The sequence below is a fragment of the Hesperophylax consimilis genome, chromosome 17 (genome assembly GCF_061612785.1).
Source record: "Hesperophylax consimilis isolate HC1 chromosome 17, BYU_Hcon_1.0, whole genome shotgun sequence".
Taxonomy (NCBI): domain Eukaryota; kingdom Metazoa; phylum Arthropoda; class Insecta; order Trichoptera; family Limnephilidae; genus Hesperophylax; species Hesperophylax consimilis.
This window is the reverse complement of record NC_142852.1, coordinates 25,713,342-25,735,207: the sequence shown is the minus strand read 5'-3', so window position 1 is coordinate 25,735,207 and position 21,866 is coordinate 25,713,342. Positions and strand designations below refer to the sequence as shown.

Here is a 21,866-nt window from a genome sequence, read left to right as displayed (position 1 = left end):
TCTAATTTACTTTGCATTTCTCGTCCAATGTCTGTGTATCTCGTAATTGTAATTTAATTTTCAGTAGGAGTGTTTTAGGAAAAAAAAATCAAATTATTATTATTTCTTAACGTATATCGTTTTGTATTTTATATCATGCAAGTATGGAAGTTTGAGCCTAATTTTATTTTCAGATGTACTGTACAGGCAAAAGCTACTGAAAGGTGTAGTTCCTTCAATATTTCCCTGGATAAAAGTAGAAGGAAGTAATTTAGATATAAGAAACAGACTGAAAAGGCATCTGAAACGTGAAAAAACATATATAAATTCTACAAAACCAAAACCACAAGATGAAGCGGCGTTGCTTGTGAATTTAGAAGACCCGGCGTTGTCTGTGAATCTAGAAGACGCGGCGTTGCCTGTGAATCTACAAGACGCGGCGTTGCCTGTGAATATAGTAGACGTGGCAGTGGAAGTCATATTGCCTTTTAATACTCCGTGTGATAGACCAACTCTAGATAAAGACACTCAGACAGATAATAAAAAGGAAAGGTTAACAAGAGAATTTTCAGGTCAAACCATAAAACACTCTGAGTTCAGTATAATGACATACAAGAAAGACCCTGCCTCAATTCATTTTTATACCGGTTTAGAGTCATACGAGAAAGTGCTGTTTGTTTTTCAATCTTTAGGACAAGCCTCACACTGTTTAAAATACTTTTATGGCAATCCTCCCAATAATATAAATGCATTTGAACAATTTTTTTTAACATTTATGATATTGAGAACACACAAAACATTTTTTGAAATTGCAAGAATGTATCTTATATTATATTAAAGACGTTTCTAATATTTTTATTACATGGGTGAAATTCATATCACTGCAGTGGAAAGAGCTTAACCTTTGGACATCAAAATCAAACGTAAAATTTTTTTCTCCAATTGATTTTAGAGACAAATACCCTAACACGAGGTTAATGATTGACGGTACGGAATGTCCAATTAAACGGCCTACACTACCGACTGCCCAGCAAGCAACCTTTTCTACCTATAAAAACAGAAATACTGTTAAAGTACTTATCGGTGCTACTCCTAGTGGCCTCATAAATTATGTGTCTCCAAGCTATGCAGGCTCTGCCAGTGATCGCCAGATCATTGAAAAAAGCAACCTTTTATCCCTGTGTGATGTTGGTGATTCTATTATGGCTGACAAAGGTTTTAATGTCCAGGACATCTTTGCACCATATGGTGTCACCATAAACATTCCTACATTTTTCAAAAAAACAAACAGAATCACTAGGAGTGTTTTAGAAAATGACAGAAAAGTTGCTAGCAAAAGGGTGCACATAGAAAGAGTAATAGGACTTTTAAAAACATATAAAATTTTGAAATCCCCTATGAACTATACCGAGACAATACTTTCATCGGATATAATATTTATATGTTGCATGTTGTGTAATTTTAGATCAAGTATAATAGATAAAGATGCTTAATAAAGTGTATATAAAAAAAAAATTAGTGTGCTTTAGACCACGCCAGGTACACGCTGTATATAATGCTAAAATACGAAATACGGTAGTACTCGTTAGCTAGCTCTAGCTCCTTCTCCCGCCTCCGATCACTGTTTGCATCGATTAAGACCCTCCTCCGATCACCGTTTCATCGATTAGCGTTGGCATGTGATTTTTCGTAACGCTTTTCGTAAGGCACCAGTTTACCCCCCAAGTGTCGAGCGTGCGTAAAGAAGTTTTACTTCAGAAACTGTTAATGTAAATATTGTTCAAATTTTAGATTGTATATTTTAGATAACTTCCCGAAGAGCTTATCCATCAGCGCGCACGATTTCTAACTTAACCCTTCTTTGAAGTTCCTTTTGTTATATGTATTGAAACAAATATACAGGGTATTAAGGGACCTACTTGACTTACTTTAACCAGTAATTCCTGACATTATTTGGAATAAAAACCGTTTCTTCTAATTTAAAAAATTATTTTATTTCTCGAGGTCAATATGAAAAGAACAAGATTACAGACATAATATAAATCTGTCGTAAAACATTTACAAACATTATACACATAAAAGAACATATCAGTACAACAAATAATTAACATTATACATAAATTATTTATTGTTTTGGCATTTATTTTATTTTTTTTACATCCTAAATAACCTTGTGAACAGTCAACCTGTTAAAATAAAGAAAATAGGATTAGCAAATTAAATATGCAACTAGTGCAGAATAAAAACATAAATATTTTCAAGTAAGTTTGTCTAATCAATGCCTTCAGAAGGCGAAACAGCTGCCATGAATAGTAATAGATACACTTAGTAAAACATTTCTGTAATAAAACGCTGTTCGATCAAAGATGGAGAATAGACTAAGATTTATTTCATATAAGTTTACATATTAAATACATAGATGGCAGCACTAGTCTTATATTGTTGTTATCATTTCAACACCCCCACTATAACTAACAATATAAATACAATTAAATTAAACAATTTGCACACCTAGTTTATCCAAAAATTCATAATGTTTTGTGGAACCCAAACTTTTGGTGAACAAATCAGCAGGCATTTCAGCTGTTGGCAAATACTTAACATTTACAATATTATTTGCTACACATTCTCTACAAAAATGATATTTAATATCAATATGTTTGGTGCGCTTATGAAAAACTGGATTTGCTGTTAACTTTTGCGCACTCTGATTGTCATTGAAAATATCAATAGTATACATTTTTTGAGTTATTTCATATTGTAAATTTCTCAAATAAATTGCTTCTTTGCAGGCTTCGGTGATGGCCATATATTCAGCCTCACTACTAGATAGTGCAACAGTATTCTGTTTTTTTGTTTCCCAAGATATAACACAACCTGATAAAGTAAAACAAATTCCAGTGTATGACCTCCTATCTATAATGTTTCCGCCCCAATCAGCATCTACAAACCCTTTTAATATTGAGCTTCCACTAGCGGAATACTTTAAACCATAATCTTTAGTACATTTTAGGTATCTCAATAACCTTTTTTCATAAGAACAATGTTCTTTGGAATAACAATTATTAAATTGGCTTAAAAAACCAACCGTATATGCAATGTCCGGTCTGGTTAGAACCGCTAAATACATAAGACATCCAATTATTTGTTGATATGGAAAATTACTAACACAATGTTCATTTTTTGATACATTTAACTTTGTTTCCATTGGAGTCTGTGCAGGTTTACTTTGGCTCATATTAAACTTATGCAACAGCTGATCAATATAATCTTTCTGACTTAATATTATTGTTTGCTTAGATTTGTTAACAGTTATGTTAACACCCAGACATTTCTTTATTTCTCCTAAATCTTTTATTTTGAAATGACTTGTTAAGACATCCTTTAAATGCTTAGTTTCATTAGTATCATTTGAAAAAACAAAAAAGTCATCTACAAACAATGCGACAATAGTTTTAAACTGATCTTTCATTTTTGTATACATACATGGTTCTATTTTAGATCTAATATAACCTATGCTTAACAAACATTCATCTACTTTTTTATACCAAGCTTTTGAGGATTGTTTAAGCCCGTAAATGGCCTTTTTTAATTTAAGTACTTGACCATTTTGTGTTTTTCAGAAAAACCTTTTGGTATTTGCATGTAAACAGTTTCCTCAAGTGTATCATTCAAGAAAGCCGTTGTTACATCAAGATGTGTTGTTTTCAAATTTAGTTGTACTGACAATGCAAAAAGTAATCTTAATGTAGTATGTCTCACTACAGGAGAAAATGTTTCTGTAAAGTCCACACCTTCAACTTGTGAAAAACCTTTTGCCACTAAACGTGCACGAAAGCGGACTTTATTTTCACTATCATACTTTTTACGAAGCACCCACTTGCACTGTACAACTCTTCCATCTTTTGGAGCATCACTTAACTCCCACGCATCATTGTCTTTGAAACATTGCAACTCTTCTGTTATAGCCAACTCCCACTGTTCTTTTTCTGGTCCATTTAAAGCGTCGTGCAGAGACAAACCAGCCGCATTATCATATGTTTCACTGTCAACGCACAGATTTGATAACCCATACCTCTCTGGAATCTTCCTCTCCCGGTTAGGTCGACACTGCGGGCTTTCTTTCTCACTGTCTGCATCTTCATAATCACTGGGAACATATGTTTCATCATTATCTATAAAACTGTCCATGAAACTTGAGTGTTCTTGACTAGGCACAGGTTCAATTTCACATTGTTCTGTATCATCAAGTTCCTTAATATCCCCCACTGAATCAACATTCTGACCACATTGTTCTGTATCATCAAGTTCCTTACTATCCCCCACTGAATCAATATTCTGACCTTGCACTTCCATTAAATTTTCAGATTTTGATTCCTTCTCAATGATGATCACATCTCTACTAGTCGTTACATTCCTTGTTTCTGGATTGAAGACCCTATATCCTTTTATATTATCTGGATATCCTATGAGAATACATTTGGTTGTTTTCTTATCCCACTTCTTTCGCTTTTCTTTAGCTACATGGACCATCACAGTGCTACCGAAAACTCTGATATGACTTATATCCGGTTTGGAGCCAGTCCACAACTCATATGGAGTTTTATTTTCCAATGCCGCTGCCACAATCCGATTCTGCAGGTACACTGCCGTATTGGTGGCCTCACCCCAGAACTCTTTGCCTAAGTTTGCATCAAAAAGTAGACATCTTGCTTTTTCAACTATTGTGCGATTAAATCGTTCACACAATCCATTCTGTTGTGGGGTGTAAGGGTTGCTTTTCTGATGAATCACACCGGCACTATTCAGGAAATCATCAAATTCTTTATTGCATTACTCCAGTCCGTCGTCACTCCTTAATACTTTGATTGTTTTTTTTGTTTGATTTTCCACCTGAGCTTTAAAAATCTTGAAATACTTCAAAGCCTGATTTTTGTGTTTTAAGAAATAAACAAATGTCATCCTACTATGATCATCAACAAATAACAAGAAGTATCTCGAGCCACCCATAGACACATTCTCCATAGGCCCACATATGTCTGTGTGCACAATATCTAGGAGATTACTGCTTCGTTGGCCACTGCTCTTAAAAGGTAACCGGCATTGTTTGCCTTCACAACATGTTGTGCATGAAGATTTGCTTATGTCAACTTTTTTATCAAGTGATATACCATGCACAGCTTTTTCCATCTGATTCAAATAATCTTTGTTTATGTGTCCTAACCTTCGATGCCAAGTCATTCCTGACACAACTGATGCTGCTAAACAGTCTTGTTTTAGCAAATTCACTTTATATACTCCATTGACCAACACTGCCGTAGCAACCAACTCGTTATTTTTATTATAAACTGAACAACCATTTCCAGTGAAAGATACACGGTTGCCTTTCATAATCAGTTGGCTAACAGATAATAAATTCGTTGTTAGACTTGGTACACAATATACGTTTTTCACCATGATGTCATACTCATGATTATCTGTTTTAGTCATGATTTTTACATCGCCAGAACACAATACTGACACCTTTTCACTGTTTGCGACAACAATTATTTTTTCTTGTTCATACTGCGCATTTTTAATCCAACTTTCATTTGCTGTCAGATGTACACTCGCGCCCGAGTCGATATACCAATCGTCTTTGTTAAAATTTCCACTCAGGAACACTACGCTAAACGCATTAGACTGCATTCGCTCCTTATGTATCTGATTTGACAAGTTATTTTCTGTATTTGTACACTGGTTCTTGTAATGCCCGATTTGTTTACATCTGTAGCACTTTATATGCTTATTGGCGTTTGAATTTGACAAGCCAGTGCTGCCATTGCTGCCAACATAACTTTTGCTGGCCATAGACATATTCGTATTATTTTTTCCTTTGTACTTTGAAGTTGAACGAATTGCTAAAGCTCCGCTAACTTCACTCCCGTCATGACTTGCTGAATCCATATCTAACAATTTTGTTTTTATGGAGTCTGTCGTTATAGGAATTCCTGAATGTTCTAATGCCATAACCATCGGCGAGAAACGATCTGGCAAACCAGCGAGTAGCAATGATGCTGTCCATGTGTCATTAATTTCGAATCCCGTTCCTGAAAGCTTCTCTGCCGTATCGATAATCTGCGTCACATAAGACGTCATCGAACTGCAATTCTCTCGGCGAATCGAAATTAAATTTCTCAGCAAACTTATTCTCCGTGAAAATCCGTTGTCGTCGTATAATTTTTTTAATTTATCCCATAACTCTTTACTGGATGTAGCATCTTTTACGTGAACATATAAAGACGAGTCGATTGTCATAATCAATTTTGCTTTGGTTTTTGCATCATCTGCAGGTTTTATTTCAATCCCGACTTCTGGCTGCACACAATGCTTCATGCCTTCGAGGATTAAAAAATTCTGTGCCGCAAAACACCATATGTCGTAATTATCACGTCCCGTTAGCTTGGGTACGTTGACAAGATAGTTCGCCGACATTTTTAAACTGCGATATACTAAAGTTGTACACTTTTATTATAACAATCCGTCACGACAGAGTTCAATCGCGTTTTGTAATCGTGTATTTTATACTGGTCAAACAAAAAAAACAACAAAATCGCGAAGATTTATAAGCGAACGGCCCATAACCTGTAATGAAACGCTGTTTGATCAAAGATGGAGAATAGACTAACATTTATTTCATATAAGTTTACATATTAAATACATAGATGGCAGCACTAGTCTTATATTGTTGTTATCATTTCAACAATTTCAAATCCTATTTTATTTAAAATAATTATATTAAAAATATACAAGATATTATTTTTCCAATAATAATTTCGGATGACATGTATTTATATTACTACTTATTTACATTCTGTAAAGTCATTAACATAAGGTTACTCCTTCAAGTCTCTCACAATATATAAGAACGTTTAATAAAACGAAGCTAGACCTCCAATGTCCGTGCATATGGTGTTAGGTAGCAGTATGCAAGTGCTTACAAATACACAAGACAGTGATTGTTAGTAAACAAAGGCATTGGAGGTTATCCACCACATAACCGCCCTGGTATAAATAACAGATGGTTACTCCTTCAAGGCTCTGAATCTACATTTAAGTTTGAACGAATGTAGACCTCCAGTGTCGGTGTTAGGAAGCAGTGCTTACATAATATATAAAATGCGAATGATATATGATCAATAATATAAAGTATTTCAAATATAAAGTAATTAAAAACATAAACATTCAAGGCTGCTGGTATTGGCATCTTGCGTATGCTGCAAGCAATGAAACAAGAAATGATAACAAAAACAAGTATGGTGAAGAAGGCTAATATGGGGTGGGATGTGGGACTCTCTCATGTGGCAGTACCAGCCAGAATGCTGTCGGACTGACCGTGAACGAATCTCTGTCCTTTAGTCTGTTTCTCGGTTATGGATAGTGAGTGGGGGGACATACCCCAAGACCTTAAGGATGGAAGCGTCGAGTTGCCGGAGGGGGAGCGGAAGGGCGTCAAGTAAGTACGTCAAAAACTAAGAGGCAGGAAGAAGCAGCAAGGTAGTTGTCTGTATACTGTAAGCACCTGTAAATTGTGTTGGAAATACATATGGTTTAAATAAACACTTGGGCAGAATTGGTAATCCACATTACAATTGGCAGGTCCCAGGAGAATGCACAAGGGCTTCAGCCTAACCGTAAGCGAAATCAGATGCCCACGCCCTTCAGCCGGTTTCCCGATTGTGCCAATTCCTAGTGGGGCCGTTCCCTCTGTCAGCTCACCAAAGGTTGTCCCTGTAAACATGCTTCTTTAACAAAGCTGCTTTAAAGTAATCTTCATTAAAACTTATTAATTTGTGTGACATTTTCTCAATAAAATCTTGGTCCCTTTCTATTTCAATGATTTGAAAATCCTTTAAGGTAAATATTGCTAAGAATGCCTAAGACCTGTGAGTGCATAGCAGCTGTCCTTGTATTTGATAATAATAGTTATGGTTTTTGTCGAACTCTAGCTGGCCCGAGAATTCACCTAAATACAAATATGGGACAGTCTCCACAGATGATGATGATGCTGTCCTTGGCTGTATATGGACATTTGACTTCTAATAGAGCATCTTCGCCAATCAGTGCATCGGGAGAGCTGCCTAAAAACTGATGTTCAGGGTGAATGACAATTCCATAGGGAGAAGTGGAAGTATTTGTTACAAGCTCAAATGTTCTTATCGCTGCAGCCTCAAATTTTGATCCATATTCTAATGATGCAGCTTTGACAACAAAAACTTTCAAAAAAGATCCTGCCAGATTTCTATGATTAGTTTTCACCATACTTTTACATATTTTGCCGAAATTTGAACTAGTTAGGCGTAGGCATCGTTCAGTGAACCAGTTTTTAGACTTACCCTGAAGTCTAGTTGAGGATTCAATCAAATCAAGTTCTACTTGTGATTTTTTATAAATCTTAAGGAAAGAATGTTCAACAGTTTCCCTTTCATAGAAATGATCAAACGTGGCAGAATATTTGTCTGCCGGTGGAATAATTTCCATGATAGGCATGTGCCTTAAATTTGAATTATGTGCAGAAAATCCTATGGCTAAATTACGGAACATAGTTGGGTAATTTTTGTTTTTAATCGAAGTAGTAGGCCTAGGATCAAAATCAAGGAGCTGTTGTTGAGACAACTGCTGTTTTTTTAGTTGCAAATATTCCGCTTTTATAGGCGCACCATGATATTTCCTTGGTGTATGAAAATTTTGTAACATGCTTGTACAACTTTGTTGAACAACAATTTTTTTTTATTTTCACTAAAATCTACTATTCCATGTAGAACTACAAATACGTGCTTGCAATGTGCATTAGGCCCCACGCCGGCTGCACACTCACATTGGCATTCCAATATAGTATTACAATTATAGTGTATATAGACAGCATACGAAAGATGTTTCCTGTACTCCGAAGCACACTGTCCTAAAATATAGGTTGTGCCATTTTCATGTGCACTTCGAACACTCAGCAAATATTGTTCAGAATACATAATTAACGCTTTGTCGGTGTTCTTCAAACTTTCCCAGGAAACACTGAATTTATGTAGTTCTTCCCGCGTCAGTGCTGGAATATTGGAGGTCATGTTGATGTCTTGAAAATCTTCCGGCTTCGGCGTAACCATTTCCAAGACATCTTCGTCTGCAACGCCAGCAGGATTGAAATTATGAAGTTTATCATAGTCTTCGAGTCTTAAATAAAACGCATTATGATAATAACTATTGATAAATTAGAAAAGAAATTATCGTAGGCAATATAAATAATCAATAGTGGTGTATTTACTAACCTTTAACAGTTTTGACATTACGTCCTTTCAATTGGAAAATAGTCCACTGACCGTAATTTCTGTGCATTTTATTTACAAATCGAGCAAACTAGGTTTGCTGTCGGAAAACAAATTGCAAATAGCTATCGAAATGACAGATCATTGGAAGACATCAGTCCATAGATTTGGTCGACAGAATAGGTGACAGGAGGACCGGTAAATACCGTGCTGCCATCTCTTGGATATTTTGAAATCACTCAGAAAACGGCCCATTGCTAGAAAGATCTATGGCACTGCTATGATAACATTTAAATAATGCTGCGATTCTCGCTTACATACTTTTAGTCGCCTGAAAATAACACCAGAAAAAAAAAATTAGAAAAGCTCTAAGCTCTCTTGTGAGACTGAAGGACGCCGAGAAAGGTAAAAGACAGAACATATGAGATAAGCACGTATATGGTATTTCAGATATGATAAACAAACAATATTAAACAAAAGCACAGGCAGGGACGCTCTTGTGTGGTGTCACATAATAAAAAATAAAAAAAATTCCAATCAAAGCATTGATTCAAATGATGATAAGTTTAGAAACCTCTTGTTTTTAGTAACGTTACGTAAATCTCTTAATACGGTGAAATGCGTCTACTTTGATGGATTTTGATTTTATTTTAACAACTTGGAAATCGATAAAACAAATGGTTGGAAAATGAAACTTGAAGATGACCAATTATTGCTTATCGAATAAGACCTTACCTTGACGTTTTTAGACTTGAATTTATAAAAAATTGGGCTGTTAAACGCTTTGTGCCTCTTTTGACAGCTAGGTCAAAGATGAGTGCATTACTAAACGTTTAGTTTCGACATTTGCATTATGGTAGGTACTGGAGCAACTAAAATATATTTCAGTTACTCATTTCACCACTTTCCGATGCACGCGAAACGTAAGAATTTTTTCAAAGAATTAAAATTATGTTAGTACTATTTCGTATTTTTTTTTACATTATTAGAGATAAAATATGAATATTTATACGATGTTAAAAATATTAAACAGTTATTCTCAATTTTTTTTTGAAAAGAAGTGACACTTTTATAGGTACACACACATTATATAAGTGATATAATGTCATTAGAAACGATGAAAAAAAAACCGAACCTAACCTAACCATCTTAACCCTGGTAGAACAGTTTTAGTTTCATCACTTTCCATGACTTTGTATCACTCTTAAAATGTGTGTTAAATCGTCAGTGTGTTGATTTATCCGGTCACCAATCAAAGCCAATCGCCCTGAGGCAATATTTATGTTAATAAAAACAATCCACATATGCGACTTAACTATTTTCATAATATTAACCACCCAATATCAACATAGGCGCTCACAGCTACCTATCAATTGACGCCCACTGTGGTTTCATAGCACCATATACGTTTGTCGACACAAAATCTAAAATGTACTTATAGATATTTTATTTATTCAGGGTTTACCTTCGTATTCCTTCAGTGTTGTGACACTTTACACTACTGAAACCGCACCTTCAGGGAGGATATAATTAACAAAGAATAGAGTATTGTTGTGGTAGACAATGGCTGGCTGTCAAATTTATCACTTGTTTCGGGTCTTCAGGTTACGTCACGAGCTCACGAGCGGCCGAATGCATTTTTAGTTTCGACAACTGCCTGTATGAGCCAACCTTACAAAATACATTTTCTACGAAAACATGATGTTACAGTACACAAGACTAATATTATTGGAATGAATCGACGAGATCGGGTTTTTGAAATTTATTTATTTTTATTTTATTTATTTATTTATTTAACGCCCAGAGGGCTTTTACATGGTTGGTAGTATAATTTTAATTTGACAGATACTTTGAAAAATAAAAAATAAAATTACATTTGATAAAAGCTATGCAACAAGTCATACAAATACAAGAAACAAAAACAGAAAATTACAGCTACTTGTAGGTTTACATGATGTGTTTAGGAGTTTTGTTGAAATAAATGTTTTAAATGATCCACCAAACTTGCCAAGTTGATATTAAATATGTCAACATCACCCAAGTAATGATTTCCCATTGTGTGAAGTCGTTGTATCGGAGAGTGGGCAATGTAGTTACGCTTATGCGTGCTGCAGAAGAATATTGTATTTTGGAAAATTTTATTGTTAAATTATAAAAACAATTGTCTATGACTTTACTGTCTATGTTTAACTCATAATTTTTTGACACATGCTTTCTTTAACGTCCATTGTTTCATCCAGTCACCCGCGCAGTTTAACGCATAATCCCATACTTGTGATTTATTAGTAACTATACATTAAGTATAGTTACGATAGTTGATATTAGTTAGTGATAATTTTTATTTTCATTGCTATTCATTTTGGTAGCGACCACTGTTCTTATGTCATGCTCAAATGTCTAAAACTACCTAGTTTTACTTGCGCCAATCTGTACCCAAAACGGAACGGTAATTCCTATTTAAATATAAATATATCTGACCATTAACGACGACTTTTTCAACCGTTTTCAAATGTTTTAACTTCAGGGTCAAGGTACCTACACACGTAATTATATTCTAATTTCCAATAATGGGTTATGAATACTATATTTGACGGCCGGCATAGTCCAGTGGTAACGCATTGGACTGCCATTCCGAAGGTCGCGGGTTCGAACCCGGCGTGCGCAAATAAATTTTATTTGATTAATTTGTGTTATTTCACAATTAATTAATTAAAATAATATATAGTATATTTGCGGCACGTTCCAGAGTGGAAGAAACTACCAGTATCGCCCTGGTGTAAGACCACCATTCAGAATTGAAACGTTGCTCCAAATGGCTAAAGCCGTGTTTAATGACTAGATCTGAATAGCCAGGTACTTCCCCACCTTCCTCTTTCGCTTCCCCACTTACCTTCAGCCTCACAACATCCCCCTATTGGGGATGCCATAGTCTCACTGGCTCCAGACGGGAGCAGTTGGGACTCTTGTGAGGTATTCTCTATAAAAAAAAAAAAATTCTTGGTTTTTACAGAATATTACAAGCCAAACCAAATTTTCACTGCAGATACAAAGTACGGTTCCGTCACAACTATGTTATTTTTCAGGTATATTTGTTTGGCTGGAACATATTACCAAACGCTACCACAGCAGTGCCATGGATCTACCAAATCAAGAGACCTTTTCCATCAAGACGGAACCAGGTCCCCAGGAAGAAGGCGGAGATGAAATACCGTATACAGATATAAATATCGATCTTCCAGATATAAAGAAAGAATGTTTGCAATATGCGGAAAGTACTCAGACAGACGGTTAGTAGCATTACATACGTATAATTTGTAGATAGTTAAATTCGGATATTCGGAATCCATGTCCGTTTCGAAATGTCGTGTAAACAGGACGTATTTACTTTCAAATAAATCTTTGCTATAACTGCTTAGCTACAAAACTCTTTTAGCTCAAGTATTGCTCACAATAAACCCTCATCTGTTTTTGACATTTATTCGTGTCTATTAAATAAATATTTATGAAAGAAAATTTCATTCCATTGACTTATAATAATAAAACCGTGTTCTGAAGGTAGTCAAGAGTAAATGTTTTCCTTCTTGAAACATCAGTCCTTGAAGTAACATCTGGCATCTTTATGTTTTCCTATATTAAGCTTAAAGTCTTTTCACCTTATTCTTGCTCCTGTGTGGTCAATCAAGGTTATCTTTTGTCGTAAATATTTTACTTTAATTTAAACTTTTTAATTTTAATTAAATACAAGCTTTTTGTGTATGATTGACGGTTAAAATACTTTTTTGTTTTGTTTTTCAGGTTGCTTTAATACAGAGTCTGTTACCATCAAGGCGGAGCTTGGACCCCAAGAAGAAGATGAAGGGGGATCTCCATATACGGAAATTGACATAGACCTGCCGGATGTTAAAAAGGAGTGCTTAGAACGCTTTGAAAGAATTGTCAAGACAACGGGTAAAATGTTTTTTCATTCTTAGTAGTCCAGTTAATCTAGACAAAAAAACCTGATTGCTGATTTTTTCAGGTAGTAAGTACCTACCAAGGGAGTTCTAAGCCATTATGTCTCCAAAACTAGAACATGTGAAAAAATTAAATCCAAAATGGAACTCCTTATAAAACTACCTACAAATAATTGTGGAATTGTGGTTTAAAAAAATTATTTGATTTTTATATTTTTTTGAAGCTTATATTTTTCATTTTATTTTAAGGTCAACGAAAAAGTATCCAAACATAGTATTTGCCATTATTATTACCACATTTCTAAGGCAGTTAGAAAATAACTCACATTTTCTGGAAAACTGAATTTGTGAAAAAAGATGTTTTCGATGTAAAGATTATGAATATTGCAAAACATAAATACGTGAATGGAGCTTAGAAGTGAAATCTAAATGGTCGAGTGTGTTTGATTTGGTTGCTGCAGAAGTTATTTCGTAGTTAATACTGACAGTTTATAATACAGAAATAAAGGGAAATAATAATTAACATCTGTCGCACTGATTTCCCTTATTCACATAAATTCCTGAAAAAAAAAACAACCGAGCAGAATTGGAGTGTTCTGTTATATGCGGCCTCTGAAATGATTTATCCTGCAGCAACACGTCTGAAAATACTGAGGAGATATTTGAAGATGAATGTGATGCCCGGTGAATGAATATTTTCTGTAGCTTAAAACTATGATCTATGAAAAGTCTTTGTTAGAATAATAATTTTTAATTCTTCACATTACATTGCAAACACTATTTATTGCTAAAATTGTTTTATAAAGTAAATCTATTTAAAACTCGGCGTTTCAATTCAAAAGTATAAATAAGTGCTAGGCACAAATTAGTCACCTGTTCCTGTGTGAACCTATTTTTTTACTGATATATGAGTTCTTTTCTGACACGAAAGTAATAAGTCACATGAAGCTTACTATTAATCGTTTTTTTTTCAAAATTATTTTCAGATCTGAAGACACAATCAACTGAAACCACGGAGTGCCACATGCTGACTCACAGTGCCAAAAAACCTTTTTCATGTTCTGAGTGCAGTTATAGATCTAATCTTAAGTACCTACTGACGAGGCACATGTTGACCCACATCGGTGAAAAACCCTTTTCGTGTTTTGTTTGCAACTATTCATTCGCTCGAAAGAATTATTTAACGAGCCACATGCTGACTCACAGTGGAGAAAAACCTTTTTCATGTTCTGTGTGCAAGTATTCATGTTCTCGAAAGGTTTATTTGACTAACCACATGCTGACTCACACTGGAGAAAAACCTTTTTCATGTTCTTTGTGCAATTACTCATTTTCGCAAAAAGGAAATTTGATAAGCCACATGCTGACTCACACTGGAGAAAAACCTTTTTCATGTTTGGATTGCAACTATTCGTTTTCTCAAAAAAGCTATCTAAAGAAACACATGCTGACTCACACTGGAGAAAAACCTTTTTCATGTTTCGATTGCAACTATGCGTGTTCTCAAAAAAGCTATCTAAAGAAACACATACTGACTCACACTGGAGAAAAACCTTTTTCATGTTTGGATTGCAACTATTCGTGTTCTCAAAAAAGCTCTCTAAAGAAACACATGCTGACTCACACTGGAGAAAAACCTTTTTCATGTTCTTGGTGCAATAACTCATTTTCGCAAAAAGGACATTTCATAAGCCACATGCTGACTCACACTGGAGAAAAACCTTTTTCATGTTTGGATTGCAACTATTCGTGTTCTCTTAAAAGCAATCTAAAGAAACACATGCTGACTCACACTGGAGAAAAACCTTTTTCATGTTCTTTGTGCAATAACTCATCTTCGCAAAAAGGACATTTGATAAGACACATGCTGACTCACACTGGAGAAAAACCTTTTTCATGTTTGGATTGCAACTATTCGTGTTTTCAAAAAAGCTATCTAAAGAGACACATGCGGACTCACACTGGAGAAAAACCATTTTCATGTTCTTTGTGCAATAACTCATATTCGCGAAAGGGAAATTTGATAAGCCACATTCAAATTCACACTAGAAAAAAAGCTTTTTAATGTTCTTTGTGCAATAGCTCATTTATTCAAAAGGAAAAATTGACGAGACATATGCTGACTCACAGTACGCTGCCTTAGTTCTTGTATGTTCAATCGACCATTTAGCAAATTTTACAGGAGACGTTTTTTTTGTTTTTACAGGCAAATTCTAAAAAATTCTCGATTTGGTCATTTCGTTTAATACATATGTGTAACAGAAAATTATAAAACATCATTTTATGAAGATTGAAGATATAATATGCCCAAATTATGACTTTAAAGGTGGACGTTGAACATGGCTTGAAAATGATGAATGATTATTTTGGATATTGAACATATCGTCTGGAGATTGAACAATTCCGCTCCCATAAGTTTGAGGTATTTTTTGTTCAATTAGCCAATTAGTGGTTAATTGTGTATACAGGATGATTTTCAGATTTCAAATACTTTACTTTTATCTTAGTAAGTAGTTGACTTAAAGTATTACTTTAAAATATACAAACAGAGTCCTTGAGTTGATTTTCCACAAAAACTGCTCTATATAAATCATCCAATATTTTGGATGTTTGAAAATAATGCACAAGCACAAAGGTACCTACCGCTAATATAGTACTTTAAGTTGTCAGTGCATGCGTGATGTGAAATATTTTTACATCGTACGTATACCGGCCTCCGTGGTCTAGGGGTACTCTTGACTAGAAATCCGGAGGTCGCAGATTCAAATCCCGGCGTGCGCAAGTAAATTTTATTTGATTCATTTATGTTATTTCACAAATTATTCATTAAAAATAACATAAAGTCTATTTGCGGCATGTTCCAGAGAGGAAGATATGGTGTAAATACCACCATAAGAATTGAAATGGCTTTAGCCGTGTTTGGTGATCAGATATGAATAGATACTCACATACCATCTCTCTTCTCCTTCATCCTCCTTCCTCTCTTTCTCATCTCCATCTCCTTCCCCTCCACACTACCTTCAGCCTCACAATATACTAATACACACCAATTGGGGATTCCATAGTCTCACTGGCTCCAGATGGTTGGGAGCAGTTGAGACTGTGTTCGGTATTCCATAAAAAAAATCCCGAGTGATGCGTAAAATTATTGAACTTCAATTTTCAGTTGAAATTTTTTTTTTTATTGTTTCGTTACCTACATTTGATAAATGTAATTTTTAAAGTTTACTTACTTTAGAAAGATTTTTTTTTCTTTCGGAAGGTCTTATTTGCCATGAGCTTATTATTTATGTTGATTATCATGAGTAAAATATTACTTTTTTAAATATTTTAAGCTCTTAAAATCCTAAAATTATTATATCCTGCGATTTGGGTTATGTTAACATTACATTTATTGTTGTTATTCGCTTGCCTAGTTAGTTTTATTGTAGTTCCTACATAGGAATATGTTTATTGTTTTTTATGTGACTAAAAAAAACAAAAAATTAAAAACTTTTAATTGAATTAATTGAAAATTGAAATATTTGGACTTCGTTTTCATCAGCGATCTCAGCAGTGATAACGAACTAAATATGTGTCGTAGATGTCTTTCAATCAGACTATGAGGACAGTCGACTTTTTGCATATTTCCATTTCCTGGCTCTTTTGTTGTATTTCTTGAATAAAAATAAGTTTTAATGCACTAATATAATTAATTTATACTCATTTTGGGTAAAAGTCCTAAGTTTGTAAATAAATAATTGAATAAATAAATAATAAATGAAGCATCCTGTATATTTGCCTAGCAAATTCAAGAAGTACATGTAAAATATGGTGAAAAAGCTTATAAATGACATAATTTTAAGACTTACCTTTCTATTTGAGCTACTGTTCTAAGGTATATTGATTCTGGAGTCGGTGAAGTCATTTTTTAGTTCAATAACAGTATATATTCGCAATTAAACGAATTTTTAGTGGAACAATTTCGTTGTTAGAAAACAATTAAAAATCAACATGGCCGCACATTTTAACTAGCCGGCTCCTGATTGGTTGACAGTGGAGATTGAACATTCAAGACCTCAACGTTCGGCGGGATGTTGAACAAATATCTATGAACTTTCTAAAAAATATTATATTCATAACTTTGAGTGTTTGAATGTTCAATATCCAGGAGATTGAACAAATAAGAACTGAAACATTGATCCGTGAGTGGATATTGGCAATCGAAAAATGCTTGAAATGTCACTTAAAAACCAAAAATATGTTTTTTTTTAGCTTCATTAATGCGCAATAGGCTAATGAACATATTGGCATTTATAACTCAGTTTTGCAAAAAAAGGTCTATTGAACATACAAGAACTAGGACAGCGAGTATTGAAAACACTTTTTCGTGTTCCAAATAATTTTTTTAAGTGCAACTATCCAGGTACTCAATAGAAATTTTTGACGTGCCACGTGCTGACTTACGCTATAGAAAATCTTTTTTTATGTTCTTTATGCAATTATTCATATTCTCAAAAGTGAAAGTTTTCGAGACACATACTGACTCACAGTAAAGAAATTTATCAAAGTGCAACTCTTCATTTTTTCAAAAGAAAGAATCACGTGCGTTTTCAATGTCCAGAAAGACCTTTTTCATGTTTCAAGTCATATCTGAAGTGGCACATGCTGACTCATACTGGAGAAAAAACCTTTTATGTTCCAAGTGCAACTATTTACGTTCTCGAAAGTGTTATTGGCCTAATCTGTTTTGTGCCAATATCGTTATCTACTCAAAAGGGAAGTAGTACGGTATAAAAACTTTATAAATGTCCTATGTTTAGTTTTGTTCATGATCTTTGTTAATTTTATCGGAATAAATATTACACGAGGCATTTGCTGACTCACCGTCGATAATAAAGAAATCATGTTTTTTTAATTTTTTTATTATTCTCACAAAGAACATTCCAATACTACAGTAACATTTCCAAGAATGACGTTTTAAAAAGCACTCGGAACACGCGAAAGCTTTTTTTCCACTGTGGTTCACCGTGTGTCTGGTTTCGTTGGAAAAATCCAGGTAGTCTTTCTTAATATTCCAAAGGTCTATGTCCTGATCTGTATCCGGCATTTCACATCCGTCTAAACACTTCTGAAAGATTATTTTTCCTAGTTTTTGTTTTTGCAAAAAGATGCACATTGAGTAATGTAAGTGTTCTCATGTATAACATACGGGAAAAATTCGGAATTTTGCGCGGGAAGGTACGTTTGCACAAGAGTACATATTTAATATAATCATCATGTAACGGGTTGGATTATCTCTATCGCAGGTATGTCATAAAACAGTCCCCCTAGCTCTGATGATGAGAGTCTCGTCTCTGCCTGGAATGGTGGCAAACCCTTACTTTAAGTCAGCATTTGGGGCTCTAATAATCAAAGCGGTTCCATGATAAATCAACACACTGACGATTTAACACACATTTCAAATGTGATATAAAGTCATTAGAAACGATGAAAAGAAAAACCTTACCTAACCTAACCTTCTTAACCCTGTTAATAAAGTTTTAGTTTGATCATTTTCCATGACTTTATATAATTTTTAAAATGTGTGTTAAATCGTCAGTGTGTTGATTTATCCGGTCACAGTTATTCATTAATCCACATGTGCGACTTATCTATTTTCACAATATTAACCACCCAATATCAACATAGGCGCTCAAAGATACCTATCAATTGACGCCCACTGTGGTTTCATAGCACCATATACCTTTTTCGACTCAAAATCTAAAGTCTACTTATAGTCTACTTATTATTCCCACGGTTTTGGGACCATTATTATTTATTATATGTGTCAATGATATATTCAATATTTCCAAATATGGAGACACTGTCTCTTACGCTGACGATACAGTCCTACTACTAAAAGCAAACACCTGGTCAGAATTAAATAACATGGCAAATACAGATATCAATGAACTAAAATTATGGTTTGATGAAAACCTGTTGACTTTAAATTCTAAAAAAACTTATTATTTACCATTTTTCATTAAAAAACAAGAAACACCTAAAGAAATAAACATAATTATCCACTCTGTGAAAAATACAGAAAACCACAAATGCAATATGTTATGCACAAACATAGAAAGCAAGACCGATATTAAGTATACTAGCTAGCTACCTAGGCATAACAATAGACCAGCGTTTAAAATGGTCCCCACATATAAATATTCTGAACAACAGAATAAGGAAACTAACATATATATATTTAGATGTTTAGAGATATTTACTTAGAACCACATACTTCGCTTTCTGTCAATCAATTATACAATACGGCATTATAGGCTGGGGCGGTACATATAAAAATCAAACACAAAGAATTTACATATCACAGAAACTAATAATAAAAACCATATTAAAAAAACCCTATACACATATTCGTCCAAACCTTAAATTAACTGACCTTAAATTCAAAGAATTTAAGGTCAGAAAATTAAGTGCATTATACTTCTACGATGCAACATTACAAATTTATAAAAATTATATTCAAAATAAGATTGCACCCTTTAAAAATAACAGAAATCTTAGACAAACGTCAATACTTCCTACTCCTAAATGTAAAAAAAAAACAATAGGACAGTTCAACCATGAATATCTCGGAGTTAAATTTTTTAACTCATTACCAGAAAAAATTAGAAATATGAACGCAAATATAAACGAATTCAAAAGCCACCTTAAAAAGTATTCCGAACAGTTGAATTGAATCATATCAAATATAAACCAACATAACAACACCCCCCATACACACAAGCTCTGCTTATTTATGGGGGTACATCAAATACGTATTTTATGTTATTAATAACTGTACTATATTGTGTAATGTAATTCGTGTATCCTTTTTTACTAATAAAAAAAAGATATTTAATTTATTTGGGGTTTACCTTCGTATTCCTTCAGTGTTGTGACACTTTACAACACTGAAACCGCACCTTCAGGGAAGATATAATAAGGAAGTTGAGTAAAAAATATTTTGACTTATAAAAAATATGTTCATGTAGATCAAAAAATATCGATTCTAAATATATAAATATATTTCTATATTATTATTCTTAGAATTAGTTAAACGTTCTTGAAAAAGCATTCAATAGCAATAGACTGTATACGCTCCACGATTGGTCGAAAGAATTCTGACGTCACATGTGTCGTGATTGTACGTACAACAGATCACCTATGGTGCATCTCTTTCTATTACATGAGAGATGGTCGGTTTAGATGAGAGAGGTGTATAGGCCAAAGGTTTATTTGGGTTTGTCAAATATATGTACGTATTTGTTGTTATTATTATATGAAATGGATTTCTAAAGATACATATTCGTATAGTGCTTTATAATAATATGTTGTTTATTGCATAACTTAGAAGTTTTTATTATTATACATGTCACATAGCATGTGATACACTTCAGGCCGCCGGCCGCCCAGAAAAGTCAAACAGTGAACTGGGCTGTAAACCGTTATTTTACTATTGGTCTTTACTTTTCTGCGCGGTGGTCCTGAATTCGCGCGGGGAACGTCAACAAGTAGCGACGGCAATACGGTACAAGTACCGTACCGGGCGAGAAAAGCAAATATTCTAACTTAAAATATTAATTTAACTATGAAATCTTAATCAATTTTCTTTTTTTTTTTAATAACATCAATTCTAATAGACGGTTAACATTGGTAAAAAAATTACTGGAATTCCTTGTTGAAGAATTACAAATTTTTCGATACAAAATGCTTATGCGACGTGGTTTTCACAGTTCTAATGACGTCACACCACACCCCGCCTCTTACCGCTCGGATTCCGCTCGTTTTGGCGGGCTTAATAAAATTTAAACTTTGAGAATTAATTTAATTATGAAAACAAACTTAAAAAAAAAAAAAAAAATACCAGTATTTAAGTTTGAATGCGAACGTTGATAAAAAAAATAAAAAAATGGACTCAACTTCCTTATTAACAAAGAATAGAGTATTGTTGTGGTAGACAATGGCTGGCTGTCAAATTTATCACTTGTTTCGGGTCTTCAGGTTACGTCACGAGCTCACGAGCGGCCGAATGCATTTTTATTATCGAAAACTTCCTGTATGAGCCAACCTTATAAAATACGTTTTCTACAAACCTTGAAGAATAACAACATGATGTTATAGTACACTTGACTAATATTATTGGAATGAATCGACGAGATCGGGTTTTTGAAATTTATTTATTTTTATTTTATTTATTTATTACGCCCAGAGGGCTTATACATGGTTGGTAGTATAATTTTAAGTTGACATATACTTTAAAACATAAAAAGTAAGAATAAAATTACATTTTATAAAAGCTATGCAACAATTCATACAAATACAAGAAACAAAAACAGAAAATTACAGCTATTTGTAGGTTTACATGATGTGTTTAGGAGTATTGTTGAAATAAATGTTTTAAATCATTCACCAAACTTGCCAAAATGATATTAAATCATGGTGTGAAGTCGTTGTATCGGAGAGTGGGCAATGTAGTTACGCTTATGTGTGCTGCTGTAGAATATTGTATTTTGTCAAATTTTATTGTTAAATTATAAATATAATTGTCTATGACTTTAATGTCTATGTTTAACTCATAATTTTTTGACACATGCTTTCTTTAACGTCCATTGTT

At 33.9% G+C, this 21,866-nt stretch overlaps 1 pseudogene; it reads left to right on the top strand.

The window, feature by feature from the left end:
• The first annotated feature begins 583 nt into the window (after window positions 1-583).
• On the top strand, window positions 584-1,472 carry LOC149416337 (uncharacterized; annotated as a pseudogene).
• Window positions 1,473-21,866: the final 20,394 nt, after the last annotated feature.